Source organism: Micropterus dolomieu, linkage group LG08 (genome assembly GCF_021292245.1).
Source record: "Micropterus dolomieu isolate WLL.071019.BEF.003 ecotype Adirondacks linkage group LG08, ASM2129224v1, whole genome shotgun sequence".
Taxonomy (NCBI): Eukaryota; Metazoa; Chordata; class Actinopteri; order Centrarchiformes; family Centrarchidae; genus Micropterus; species Micropterus dolomieu.
The window spans coordinates 1450800-1463507 of NC_060157.1; the positions used below are offsets into that span (position 1 = coordinate 1450800).

The window sequence follows — 12708 nt, forward strand, 5'->3', positions numbered from 1 at the left end:
CTTCCAGGCGCACTTGCACAAAGTCAGGGATTTTGTAGGTTTATCGTCAGCTGTTTGATTAAACAATTATACCAAACAGATGCTAATGATCACCAATTCAACATGTAGGTTTCAAACACAATCATTACCTGAAACAGAAACAGCTTGGGGAGGAATTCAACAAGGTGAGGAACAGCCAAACCCGACAGCTCTCCCACGTCTGTTCTCTGCATAGATAATATATACATGGTGATTTCGCATAAGAAACTGCCTCCTGTCTCTGTGTAGTGGTTCCATGGTGTAATGGTTAGCACTCTGGACTTTGAATCCAGTGATCCGAGTTCAAATCTCGGTGGAACCTGAATTTAAGCGCGAGTGCAACCTGTCCACTTCTGGATAATCACGAACCTTCAGCTCATCTTGTCGTATGTGTTTCCAGGACAGTTTACTGTCAAAAGTCATTCACCATGGCAAGGCCGAGCACAGCAAGGTCATTTCAAGTCGAACGACTTTCCGGATGTGCTGTCCAAGCTCTTCTGAAGAAGCACAAAGAAACGGGAAACACTTTGTACCTTAGACGCAGTGAAGATGTCCAGCAGTTCTATCAGCTCAGAGCTGCAGAAAACAGCGGGACCCTGGTCCACTAATCTACTGTCCGGAGAGGTACATACATGTGACTGTGACTCCATTCTGCGGTTCGCTCTTCACTACCAGCAGATAAAATCCATCACCTCCAACACACCCAGGGCTGCAACAATAGACTATTCTGATTACATAATCTAAAATCTTAATAATAACAATAATTATCAGGATAATTTCAAATAATTATTTCTTTTAAGTTTAAAGGCTGATTTTGGCTCCTGAGTAAAAGTTGAAAAAATCATACGATTAATTGTGAAACTTTTCTTTAGGTTCAGAACATGACAAACACTTGATGCCAAACAGTGAATCACTTCACAAATCTGAAGTAGAACATTCAAATTAAGTAAAATAATCTGTTTTCAACAATTATAGTTGAGTAAAATCAAGTAAAAACCTTTTTCCTCAATAAAATAAACATCTTGATAGAAAAATTAAGTGCTAATTCATTCATGATTCAAATGAATTATATGAAACGTTTATTGAACATTTATCAGAATCAGAATCGGTTTATTGCCAGGAACATTTTCACATACGAGGAATTTGCCTTGGTATAAATTAGTGCTTACAGTACACATGAACATAAATAGAAATTGGAATATATAGAAATTAAGGAAATCAAAGGCGTACAGGTCCCGAAGAGAAGGAAGATTGCAGCCAAGGCTGAACTTCTTCAGCTGCCGCAGGAAGTTCATCCTCTGCTGGGCCTTCTTGGTGAGGGAGGTGATGTTCAGCTCCCACTTGAGGTCCTGGGAGATGATGGTGCCCAGGAAGCGGAAGGAGTCCACGGTGGTGACTGGGGAGTCACACAGGATGATGGGGGAGGGTGGGGTTGGGCTCTTTCTAAAGTCCACGACCATCTTCTGTGCGTTGAGCTCCAGACTGTTCTAGCAGCACCAGGTGACCAGATGGTCGATCTCCCACCTGTAGGCGGACTCATCCCCACCAGAGATGAGCCCAATGAGGGGGAAAGAACGCAGGCCTGAGGGGAACCAGTGCTGATGGTCCTGGAATCAGAGACATGTTTTCCCTGCTTCACGTGCTGCTTCCTGTCCGTCAGGAAGTCAGTGATCCACCTTCAGGTGGAGTCAGGCACGTTCAGCTGGGAGAGCTTGTTCTGCAGCAGAGCCGGGATGATGGTGTTGAAAGCAGAGCTGAAATTCAGAAACAGGATCCTGGTGTTGGTTCCTGGGGAGTCCAGGTGCTGGAGGATGAAGAGAAGGGCCGTGTTTACTGCATCATCTACAGACCTGTTGGCTCAACATAACCACGTATAACCACAGAGGTCAGGGCGACAGGGCGTCTGTAGTTGTTTAGTCCTGTGGTCCTTGGTTTCTTGGGGACAGGGATGATGGTGGAGGCCTTGAAGCAGGCTGGCACATGGCACGTCTCCAGTGAGGTGTCTGAAGCCTCTCCAGACAGAAGCAGAGTCATTTTTTGAGAACTGGTGTTGTAGTCTCTCTGAGTACAGCTGTTTAGCATCTTGCACTGCTTTGCTAAACCTGTACTCCTTAAACTTGGCCCGGTCGCCACTCCTAAACGCCTCTTCTTTGATAGATTTACACAGTTTTAAAGCGCTCAGAGATAACTGTTGTTGTGATTTGGCGCTCCTGGTTGGACACTTTATAAACTGTCTGTATTTGGGGAGTCCATGGCTGAGGTTTCCTTTGTTAAAGTCACCGAGAACAATAACTGCGGGAATTTCCGCTCCACCCACAGTATCTGGTTGGCCAGCGTGCGCTGCGCGTCGTGCACGTTGGCCTGCGGTGGAATGTAAACACCGAGCTGAATGAATGAAGCAGACTCACGGGGAGAGTAAAACAGTTTACTGCTGAATCACTGTCACGTTAATATAAAAACAGATATTTCCACCTTTTGTTTTGCCGGAGAGTTTCGTGTCGTGATCCGCTCTGTAGAGTTGGAAGTCAGCCTGCTGCAGCGCGGCGTATGGTATCAATCCACACAGCCACATCTCCATGAAGCACAGAAGAGAAGATGAATAAAAGTCTCTGTTTTTCCCCACCAGAAGCCGAAGTTCTTCCACTCTATTGCTCAGAAATATTGCCGGTGGCGGCGGGCGGTGTCCTCTTCGGCGTAGTCGCGTACCAGACCTCCTCCCCCTCCTCTGGCGTCTCACCTTATGAACAGTGGAGAGTGAAGCCTTGACCAGAATGTCCAATAATTCCACTGATGACGTGAGAAAAGTCGGAATTAAATCGACTGGTGAAATCCACTCCAAATACCATAGCTGCCCCGAGCGGCGCCCTCTTGCCATATTGAACATTGTCCATTCCATGGGCTAATTAACAAAATAGAAAATGCTTCCTTCATGAATACTTCATTCAAAAATCTATCTTTTAACGTTTCTGCAGAAATCTGTCCCGTTTTGGACCAAATAGATATATACATTAAGAAATAAGTAATCTGAGCAGCTCATCTGTTGTTAACAAGACATATAATTTAAAAAAAACGTGCTGGAGGCCCTGAGCTGGATTTGAATCCCGCTCCTGCTGTTCAAAGGGAAGCAACACATACAATAAGGATTTGAAATTTAGGGGAGTAAAAGTACAAACCCCCACAAAAAGAAAATACTCAACCTCAACATTTGACATAAGTAAAGTACTTGAGTAAAATAACCCCTAAGTTAGGTCACTAAGACAAAACTGAGAAATATCTTGGAGCTTTTTTTCTGACCCACATTCTGGAGACTGAAATGACACTTATTTAAGATCCTGTAGAGATCCCATCTTTTGATCAGAGTAAGACAGAGATGAGTTTTTGCTCCTGAGGCCAATATGAGAAAACTGAGACATATTTGAGAAGAATCCTGAGATCCCAGGAGTCATAGCTGAGTTTTCTTTGAGCTCTTTCTCTGATCTCATGGACCAACGTTCAGGAGACTTAGATTAGATTTATTTAAGATCAGTCAGAGATCTCTTGTTTTGATCAGAGTCAGACATAAATGAGATTATATATGTTTTTTTCTCCTGAGATGAATTAGAGAAGTGGGAGAAAAGGCCTTTGGTCTCACCTTGGTATTCAAAGCAGCTCATTTGTGTCTAGGAGAAAAGAAGGAAACAACTATGAGATCTCAGCTTGGATTTTGCTTTCATATGGGGAGATCCGATCTCAATGAAGATAACAAGGACTCATTAAAAATCCCAGGCATCAACTTCAGATACAGATCACAGTTTAATATGCAATTTCACGATAATATATGGTGATGTGTACTGTTACTCTACCCAAAAGTCAAATCCAACTAAAATCAAACAAACCCACAAATCATTCATTTACATGTAACCCACAGTGGGAACAAACACACAGACAGAAGAATTGCTTGCCTCCTTAGGAAGTATGAAATTGCGGTGTTCTTCTAATAAGTTGTAGTTTTATGATATTTCTTTAGATAATCTCTAAAACCATTTTCAGAAATAACACATAACAATAGCAGGTGAATAGTAAGATCTATAGAGCCATAGTTCATAAAGTAACTTTGAGTCCAGCTAGAGCACAGGCAATGAGGTTTGATTGGTCATAAAACTCTAAAGCCGATTCATGCTGGACTTCAGTGTTCCTGCCTGTATAGTAGCTGAGAGGGGGAGAGAGACCATGCTAGATGTTTTGATGTGTTGTGATGTGTAGAGGATTTAAAGAGTTATATGTACATAAGAGACTCCGGTTTATCAGATTCTTCAGCGTTCTGCTGCTGTTGTCATTGTATTAGTACAGAGGGATTTGTCGCCTCAGATGCAAAGCAGTAAGTCTGTTCCTTCCTGTTTTTTCACCTGTCTGACGTTTTCATCGGATGTTTCGTTTGCGTTCTGGGATTGGCTCATTGGACTTTCAATCACATTCAGACAGGTGTACAAGGATGGCTTTATAGCCAGAGGCTTCGCCATCACTGTCCCTCTTTCGACCGCGTCGCTCAGCTCTACGGTAATATTCAGGTATGTTTCCAGGCTCTTTGTCTGTTGGGCAGAAGGTGGAAGGTTTTGTCTCTTTTATAGTTCTCTGGCTTTAGTTATTTGCAGTTGGTTCACTGTTTTACACGACCATGATGGATAGGCTGTGATCTACAGGGGCAGAGCTGTCAACATTAGATGAAAGCATGCTGTTGTTTGTTTATGGAAATCAATTTGTTTTAATAATTGTGTGAACAGATCAACTATCTGTGAGTAAATGTGTAATCTGTAGAAGTACAACATGACTTTCATTCAGACTGGCAGAAGGTTTGTCTGTGTAAAAAGGCAAATCAGCAAATGCAAACTAGATCAGGGAACGCCTGTTCAAAAGTTGCAAATGTCAGAAAGATATTCACAAAAACTATCTGTTTGTTTCTAAATTAACTGAATGTTTTCACAGATATGTTTTTAATAGATTTTTGTGAATTTGAAAAATATTTTTGTTTTTAGTATTTGTGTAAAATGTTCTTTGTTACTTCTCAGTTTGTTTAATGACACGTTTTATTTAGTTTGCCATCACAGTTTGGGCCCAAGAATGTTGCTACTGACTGTAGACCCTGGGGACATCCGGGCCGTTTCAGAAATGAGATTAGTGAAAACTCTGAGTATGTTCAGCCTAAAATGATGGAAAGTCTGGGATTTCTGTTTCAGAGAAAGAGATCTGATAAACTTTCTCGTCTGACACACCGTTTCATTTCCTCATTCACACAGTACTTTCATTTTACCTTTATTGGCGTGAATGTAAATAACAATGTTGGCAAAATACAAATAAATTATCAAAAGAACAATTAATTTCATACTTTTCATCAAATAAGTAAATAAAACAGCAAAGTGTGTGTTTCTATTAATAGACACATAAAAAAAACAGCAACAACAAAAAAATCTGTATCAAATTTGAAATAAAAAAAAACAATTAAAGGAACAATTACTAAAATAATAAACAATCAAAATAATAATAATTTGAATTTTTCTGAGTCTGTACCTGTCCTCTGTCTGTACCTGTCCTCTGTCTGTACCTGTCCTCTGAGACTCTACCTGTCCTCTGTCTGTACCTGTCCTCTGAGTCTGTACCTGTCCTCTGAGACTCTACCTGTCCTCTGTCTCTACCTGTCCTCTGTCTGTACCTGTCCTCTGAGACTCTACCTGTCCTCTGTCTCTACCTGTCCTCTGTCTGTACCTGTCCTCTGAGACTCTACCTGTCCTCTGAGACTCTACCTGTCCTCTGTCTGTACCTGTCTTCTGAGACTCTACCTGTCCTCTGTCTCTACCTGTCCTCTGTCACACTGGGAGCAGAGTCTCTCCTCTTGTGGTAGCCAGCTCTGTCTGTGGCGACCCTTTTCTATGGCCAGGCTGTGTTCACTCAGTCTGTATGTTGTCAACATTTTTCTTAATTTTGGACATTTTATTGTGCTCAGGTAATTTGCCAGTGTGAATTCTCTTTTTAGGGTCAGATAACATTGTTTTACTTACTGTGTTTTGGTTGTTTCTTTCCAGTATTCAATATATTTTTCTTTCTGCTTGCTGATAATGTGGTTTGGTCTGCTTGAGTTGGTGTTGCTGTCCTGAGGCTGTTGGGGACTTGTTACTGCAGAGAGCCTCAGGACCAGCTGGCTGAGGGGACTCTTCTGTGGTTTCAGCTCCGGGTCTGTGAGGCTTTGTGATGGATTAACCTCTCTGTGAGTAAATGTGTAATCTGTAAATCTACAGATAAACATTTACCATTCAAAGGATTCAGATCCTCCTCATAACTACTCATCTTTTAAATGTCCCTAGTTCGGCAAACTCTCAGCTACAGACTTCATTTATACTGTCAACTTTTAAAGTTGTATTCATCTTTTTCATATCTTTTACAGTTTTTGAATATTGTGATTTTAGTATTCCTCTTTTTTTAGCTCTTGTCTGAGTTTATAATGGGTGTGTATTGCATAATTTAGAGTGGGGGACATCGTCAACAGAGCGGAGGGGGAGATTTATGCTGGTTCTACACATGTGCTTATCCTGCGCACAGGGGCAACTGCTCCATTTACGGCTATTATAAATTTTACATGAAATTTCTGTACAAAAGGAGGAAGTACCAGTTTTTACAGAATATCGGTACTTCTAGATTTTACTATTTGGTGCAGTGTGACTCTTTTTTTTGCATACAGGCACTTCTCTTTCTGCCCTCTCCATATCAGGTTCTCTGGGCGGTTCATAACACAAACTCCAACACAAAACTTTGTTGAAAATAACAAGATTAAAGTTAATTGTGAGGTTTAATCTTTAAAAATAGTAAATTAAATGAATTAGAGATCCATCCCAGAGATGGACTTGTTAACTATAAGTGATAAATAATCATAAACTCACCATTTATAATGTATTTATTTTATATTGTTAGGATTTTATTGATACTATTTATTCGTTCGGTTCTTTATCTATACTGGTTTTTCAGTACTAAATAATTGTTATCGAATTGAATATTTTATTATACCAAACTGTTTTCACAGCAAAAACTAAAGTAAAGTTCACAGCAGCAAAATAACAAAATAAAATCAGTATCTCACTGGAAACAAATGGAACATGTAAAATAAACCTTATTCCTGACATCAAAATACTGAGTGAAGTTTAGTATAAAGAGCACAGACATCAGTATCAGTCAGTCCTCGTCCTCCTCCCTCTGCTGCTGCTGGTAGAGGAGCTGGTTTCTCTCAACAAGCAGCTGAGACAGGAGGGGAGGGGCTGCAGCGTGATGGCTCGCTCGTTCTAATGGCTGCCTCCGCACAATAGTCAGTGTTGATAGGCTATTATTTGTGACTTGTAACCAACCAGCTCGTACAGTGGGCGGGACAAGCTCACAGAGCGGCGACAGCAGACGGAGAGGTGGCTGCATCAGGGCCAAAGGAGCGTTTTATTAATTAATTATATCGGCTATCTGTTTTTAAAATGACTGATGCAGATTATTGGAAAAACACTGAATATCTGCGCCGATAATCGGCCAGACTGATTATTGGTCGATCCCTACTATATATTATATAGAAATTAACCCTAAAGAAACTTTAACCACAGCTGTGTAATATCAGAAAACATATTTTTTTCAGTTGAATCTCAACTAAACAGCTGTTGAAATGTTACAAATACTCTCTAATGATTACAATCCAATAAAGTGTAACAGGCCGAGGTCTGTCTCTGTCTATGGCTGTCTAACTGAATCAGTGATCATAATAATTGTTTTACTTAATAGTAATTTTTGTCTTCAGACAGATTGACCTTCTTCCTTTAAACTGAGCCCCCTTGAGACTAGCAGCATTGTTTGAGTCACGAGGACAAAGTCCACTATCGGGTATTCAGCTCCTCTTGGTTAACTGGTGGACGATTATTGAATTATTTCTACAGGCCAAGCTCTGCTGGTGAGTGAACAGAAAATCTGCATTCCTTTAAAACATGAAAGTTTTCATTGTTAAGTTTTTATGCTTTATATTGACTGCTCTATTGTCTGCAATGTTGTTGTAGAGACACACTGCTCATCTCCTACAGCCGGTCATCACGCTACACATTTGGGCAGAACCGGGCTGATGATGAGACCCTGAACTGTGTCGAGAGGAAATCATAGAACTTGCTGCACACGTTTTCTAAGTGAGTATCCACTTTCATTCACAAAATTCTATCAGCATTAAACTCATAGTAACCTTTGAATTTCTGAAGGCTGAATTTCTAAAGCGCTTTTATCCAAAGTGATTTACAATATCTCCTCTCAGTCACTTCATACACTTTGACCTGTTGACAGGAGGACAAACCGGCAACTCTGTGGTCAGGGGACAACCTGCTCTACCTGTTGAGACACAGCCGCCCCATCGAAACATGTCATCTCTCAAATTTGTAACCTGGAATGTCAATGGCATTAAGAACAAATGGACAGCAGTACTAAATCATCTAAGAGTACTAGATGCAGATGTATGCTTACTGCAGGAAACTCACCTATCTGATGCATCCTGTTTAGAATTAGAACAACAACAATTTGAAATTTATTTTGCTCATTACAACACAAGAAAAAGAGGTGTAATGATCCTAATCAAGAAAAATATCCCATTTGTCCATAACACCACAATCAAAGATCCTGAAGGAAGGTTTGTTATTATAAATATCTTTATCAATGGTCAGCCAGTAACCATTGCAAATATTTATGGCCCAATCGAAGATGACCCATCCTTTTTTTATAACTTGTTCTCCTCCCTCGACAAAATCCCCCACTGCCCAATAATACTTGGAGGTGACTTTAATAAAGTTATTGATCCATCAATCGACAGAACAAACAACTCAGGCACCATGCGTGCCACAGAAGCACTGAAAATGTGTATGAGCGAGTTTGGACTCTGTGATATTTGGCGATTTAAACACCCAACTGCTAGAGAATACTCATTCAGGTCATCGGCTCGCATACAATCACAAAGTCGACTTGACTTCTTCCTAACCAGCAACTCAATAATATCAAATATCACAGACACACATATTTACCCCATTCAAATCAGTGATCATGCTCCTGTGTCACTAACATGGAATAGCGAAGACCAACACCAACCCAACACTGGATGGCAGTTTAACAAATCCCTACTAGAAGACCCTGAATTTGACAGTTATATTAAAAGAGATTGGCCATCCTTCCTGGAAATAAATGATTCTCCAAAATCATCAGCTCTCTGGGAGATGGGTAAGGCAGTACTAAGAGAAAAAATGAAATGTTTTACTATTAACTCTAGTAACCCATCAGAGGACAATCAAATTAAACGAAATCAAGAAAAAACAATAATCCCGGTTATTCAAAACTCGGCAGGGCAGCCAAAACAATCTCTACAAGAAATAAATGATATTTTCAGAACATTCTATGAAAACCTGTATTCAGAAAATGACACTAATCAAGAAGGCATCACTTCATTTCTGAACAGTATTGACCTTCCACATCTTACCAAAGAACAAAAAGAAATGCTTGATTCACCGTTAACATCGGTCGAACTCTTCACTGCTCTTGATAACATGCCGAACGACGAAGCGCCAGGACCTGATGGCTTCCCTGCTGAGTTTTACAAACACTTTTGGCCCATCCTAGAACCACTTTTTTACCAACTGACGTCTGAAATCCAAGATGGATTACCAGCAAGCTTTAATATGGCCACAATCTCACCTATTATAGAACCCGAGAAAGACCCGACTCTACCAGGCAGCTACCGTCCCATTTCACTCCTCAACACAGACATAAAAATTGTATGTAGGGCTCTAGCTCGCAGACTAGAAACTGTGCTTCCCTCCATAATCCACCCAGATCAGACTGCTTTTATTGAAGGTAGACACAAATCCAGTAACACACGCAGACTGATCGATTTAATGCGTTATTCATCTCTCCAGCCAAAAAATACCTTCATTGTCTCCCTTGATGCAGAAAAAGCTTTTGACACGGTAAATTGGACATTTCTATTTGCCACAATGAAGAAATTTGGCTTTGGAGAAGCATTTATTAATTTGGTTAGGACTCTGTGTACTTCAGCTTTGGCCACTGTGTTAACTAACAGCCAAACATCTCAAAGTTTCACACTGTACAGGGGGATTAGGCAAGGATGCCCACTCTCCCCATCTCTGTTCAACATCTTTATTGAGCCTTTAGCAGCAGCCATACGCCAAAACAACCACATCCAAGGAATTCAAACACCCAGCACACATCATAAGATCAGTCTCTATGCAGATGACATATTGCTGTATCTACAAAACCCTCTGTCATCATTAGAAGAAACCATGAGCCTCATTAAATCATTCTCCCAAATTTCCAATTACTCTATAAACTGGACCAAATCCACTATCCTCCCACAAGGGATCAACGGCAATGACTTGAAAGCCCTTACACTACCCGTCCCACTATGCACTGGTCACATGACATATTTAGGGATCAAAATTTCCCCCGAGCTGTCAAAACTAGTCCAGCTCAACATCACCCTACTGCTCAAAACAATCGAACATGATCTTCAACGCTTGATGAACTTTCCAGGATCTGTTGAGGACAGAATAGCCATTGTTAAAGAGAGAATAGACGCTAAAATCATTTATCTATTCACAATGATTCCAAGTCAACCCAGCCTCCCGTGATTTAAAAAATTAGACTCCATCATCACCAAATATTATTGGAAAAACAAGACTCCTAAAATCAAACTAGTAACCCTACAAAAATCAATACACCAAGGAGGCTTATGGGCCCCACATTTGTTCCATTACTTCTTGGCTAACCAACTCAATTTATCTAAGTGGATGCATCACAACCAGTCAGACAGCACATGGATAGATATCGAAAAAACATTTTGTGAAGAAAGTGATATTTCAGAATTTCCATTTCTTAGCAAGTACATCTAACGCCACCATTGTTTCAAAGCATTAACAATAAAATCAACTCTGACAGCCTGGTGGAAATTCTGGAAAATCATGGAAACCATTAGACTACGCTCTCATTTGTAACCCTGGCTTCAGTAATAACATCTGGGTCTCTTTCTCCTACCTAGTTGAGAAGTACGGAATGACTACCCTGAATGGCAGACCAGCCTGAACCATGGCCCAGCTAAGTAACCAGTTCAGTAAGGAACCAGCTGCACCAGCTTGTTACCAGCTTTACCAATCCAATAAACCAGCATAACCAGCTCAAAACCAGCTAAAACCAGCAACCATCTTAAGCTGGTTTAAGCTGAATTTTCAGCAGGGTGAAAAAGTAAACATTTTGGCCATCAACCTAAATTTCCTAAATGTCAGATAAATAATAATAATCACTTCTACAAATGAAATCACATCCAAAATATGTTGAATTTGATCCCAGCCAGACAAAACCAACTGCCAAAGCTGAATTCTGGTAAAAAAACAAAAAAAAAACCCAACCAAAATGCAGCTCATACATTACAGGATAGTTCACCTCACTGGGCATAGATGTTTCAATGGGATTGGTTCAATTTGAAATGTGTTTACACTGTACATAAAACACACCTGATGCCTCCTACCATGTTTTCTGGCACTGCACAGGTTTAATTGTGTGTCTGAGAGGTTCTGGAAAAATGTGCACATTTACTAATGACCTGTACCTTTCTATGTTTGGATTCATATGTTGTATTATCCCATGTATGATGAACTACACATGAAAATAAAAATCATGTTGGACTCCTCTCCTGGCTATGAAGTTTCTCCTTGTTCATTCGTTTCATGATGTTCACCATAGACCGTTGGCACATCATGGCACATATTTTTAGTTGTCACAGATGAAACTGCTCAGTTCGATCCAGTGTCCCAGTGAGCCTCGAGCATGAGCCAACATGCAGAACACCAGGACCCTGAGATTAGCTCACCTAAATGGAACCCATTTGTTTTTAATGTCATAGAGAGCTTAAGTCACTCGCTTCTGCTTTCGGCCCATGGGACCTTATTTTGGGAAAAATATGTCCGGCAGTCAACGGCGAGAGACAACTTATCTTTTTATCACGTTAGAATTGAGCCCTGAACTACACACATGATGTTGGTCAATTTAAAATACAATTTTCCAAGTCAAGAAAGTCTGTTTGTCCTAAAATAGTAAAGTTACGTTGTTTGTGTGAAAACAGTTCAATGAACTACATCTCTCGTCTCGCACAATATACGTCACCAACATGTTAGTGCTGTAATGCTAAGCTAATGTTCATTGCTTGGTCGCTACTAGCTGGATAACCTGAGCAGGCAAAGTTACCTGATCAAGTGATGTATAATGAATTTACAATTTTTCTTTTTAACCTTTTGGAATATGTTTCCTGTTTAACTATTATCTGATGTTGTTACCTGACCAGGTGAGTCCTGGTCCAAAGGAATGTGTTTAAACACTGCTCTAAGTTTGCTACCTGGTCAGGTGAGGTTACCTGTTTTAGTGATGATGATGATAAAGGTACTTGACCAGGTAAAGTTACTTGCATAAGTGACGTTTACAGGTTAGCTGATGTTACCAACTAAGTGAGGTAACCTGAAGAAGATGTTACTTGTTAGTTACCTGTTAAATTATATTTCCTAATAAGCTTCAGTTACCTGACCAGGTGAGTCCTGCTTTACAGAGCAGCTGTTTCAAATGTCATTTTTAAATCACCAGAAGTTCTGAAACATCATATTT

At 40.4% G+C, this 12708-nt stretch overlaps 1 protein-coding gene and 1 non-coding gene across 13 annotated transcripts in view; one reads left to right on the forward strand and one right to left on the reverse strand.

Annotated features, from left to right (window-relative positions):
- Positions 1-12708, reverse strand: part of LOC123975597 (BEN domain-containing protein 5-like) — an 18296-nt gene that overhangs the window by 3329 nt on the left and 2259 nt on the right. The window lies entirely within an intron of this gene.
- trnaq-uug lies at positions 269-340 on the forward strand. The gene has a single exon. It is a non-coding gene; the product is annotated as a tRNA-Gln (tRNA).